Source organism: Myotis lucifugus, unplaced genomic scaffold (assembly GCF_000147115.1).
Source record: "Myotis lucifugus unplaced genomic scaffold, Myoluc2.0 scaffold_482, whole genome shotgun sequence".
NCBI classification, from domain to species: Eukaryota; Metazoa; Chordata; class Mammalia; order Chiroptera; family Vespertilionidae; genus Myotis; species Myotis lucifugus.
Genome location: NW_005871530.1, coordinates 235471 through 238121, shown reverse-complemented (window position 1 = coordinate 238121; position 2651 = coordinate 235471).

Below are 2651 nucleotides of genomic sequence, written 5' to 3'. Positions count from 1 at the left end.
GCCCACCTAGAACTGGGGAGATCAGACGACCTAGAAAGGAAGCTAGAGGCCTGGCCGGTGTGGCTCAGTGACTGAGCGTCCATCTGTGAACCAGGAGATCACAGTTCGATTCCCGGTCAGGGCTCCATCCCCAGTGTGGGGCGTGCAGGAGGCAGCTGATCGATGATTCTCATCATTGGTGTTTCTGTCTCTCCCTCCCCCTCTCCCTTCCTCTCTGAAATCAATAAAAGAAAAAAGAAATGAAGGTAAAGAGGAAGGCAGCAGAAGCAGGGAGATGACAGAGATGTGGAGGCCCAGTCTGCATATCCCGGGAACTAATAAAGTTTGAAGACCAGCCATAGCTGGGGACGTGAAGAGATGCTAAAGCCCTAGCCTGGTTAGCTCAGTGGGTAGAGTCCTGGCCTGCAGGCTGAAGGGTCTCGAATTCGATTCCAGTGAAGGGCACTTACCTGGGTTGCTGGCTAGATCCCCAGCATGTGTGGGAGGCAACCAATTATTGTGTCTCTCTAACAACGATGTTTCTCTTGCCCCCCCCCCCAACCATTCCACTCTTTCTAAAAATCAATGGAAAAATATCCTCAGATTAACTAAAATAAAAATAATAATACTAATAAATAAAAAGTAAATCTTCGCCCTTTGCCCTAGCTCAGGGGTGGGCAAACTTTTTGACTCGAGGGCCACAATGGGTTCTTAGACTGGACCGGAGGGCCGGAACAAAAGCATGGATGGAGTGTTTGTGTGAACTAATATAAATTCAAAGTAAACATCATTACATAAAAGGGTACGGTCTTTTTTTTTTTTTTTTTTAGTTTTATTCATTTCAAACAGGCCAGATCCAGCCCACGGGCCGTAGTTTGCCCACTGCTGCCCTAGCTGGTTTAGCTCAGTGGATAGAGCATTGACCTGTGGATCAGAGAGCCCCAGGCTCTAATCCAGCCAAGGGCATGTACCTTGGTTGCAGGCTCCTGCAGGAGGCAACCAACCAATGTGTTTCTCTCACATCGATGTTTCCCTCTGTCTTCCCATCTCTCTTCCACTCTCCCTAAAAATCAATGGGAAAATATCCTCGGGTGAGGATTAACAACAAAGAAAAAATGAGCCCTCGCTGGTTTGGCTCAGTGTCAAATAGAGCATCGGCCTGTGGACTGAAGGGTCCCAGGTTCGATTCCGGTCAGGGGCATGTACCTTGGTTGCAGGCACATCCCCAGCAGGAGGGTGTGCAGGAGGCAGCTGATCGATGTTTCTCTCTCATGGATGTTTCTAACTCTCTCTCCCTCTCCCTTCCTCTCTGTAAAAAATCAATAAAATATATATATTTTTAAAAAAGAATAAGTGAATCTCCTTTGAATAGCATAAAAGATCTAGAGAGACAGAGAGAGAGAGAGAGAGAGAGAGAGAGAGAGAGAGAGAGAGAGAGAGAGAGATGCAAGCTGAAATAGAAGAAATTTTAAGAGAGAAGCAACTGGGGTGAGTGATGTGCTCAGAAGCCCAAAATAAATGTCACTGCTCCAGCAAGCCGGACTAACAGGATGAGGGCTAGGATGCCGCTTCCCATTTCAGAATATTCTAGATAGCAGAGTTTATGAGGCTGTCATTTTGTGTAAGCTGATTTTTAAAATGTTTATCTAAACAGTTTATATTATTTATTTTTGGGTATTCAGGTCTAAATTTAAAAATAAAAAGATTTTTTTGCCCTACCAGTGTAGCTCAGAGGTTCAGTGTCCACCAATGGACCAGGAGGTCATAGTTAAACTCCTGTCGGGCACATGCCCCAGTTATGGGCTAGGTCCTCAGTAGGGGGCGTGTAGGAGACAGCCAATCAATGATTCTCTCTCCTCACTGATGTTTCTATCTCTCTCTCCCTCTCCCTCCCTCTCTGTAAAAAATCAATAAATTTTTATTGATTCCGGTCATGGGCATGTACCTTGGTTGCGGGCACATACTCAGTAGGGAATGTGCAGGAGGCAGCTGATCAATGTTTCTCTCTCATCGATGTTTCTGACTCTCTCTATCCCTCTCCCTTCCTCTCTGTAAAAAATCAATAAAATGTATTTTAAAAAATAAAATAAAAATTTAATTTCCTAACTTAATATTTCAATATCCTGTTATGCATAATTATTAATAATGAACTACAACAGGGGTCCTCAAACTACGGGCCGCGGGCCACATGCAAATACAAATATTGTATTTGTTCCCGTTTTTTTTTTTTTTTTAATTTACTTTTTTTTTAAAATATATTTTATTGATTTTCTACAGAGAAGAAGGGAGAGGGACAGAGAGCCAGAAACATCGATGAGAGAGATCGATCAGCTGCCTCCTGCACGCCCCCCCACCGGGGATGTGCCTGCAACCAAGGTACATGCCCTTGACCGGAATCGAACCTGGGACCCTTCAGTCCGCAGGCTGACGCTCTATCCACTGAGCCAAACTGGTTAGGGCCCCGTTTTGTTTTTTTACTTCAAAATAAGATATGTGCAGTGTGCATAGGAATTTGTTCATAGTTTTTTTTAAACTAGAGTCTGGCCCTCCAACGGTCTGAGGGACAGTGAACTGGCCCCCTGTTTAAAAAGTTTGAGGACCCCTGATCTACAAACCTTCGCTAATAACGGATGACTATAATTGCCTTACACGCAGGCGCACCATTTCTCTCC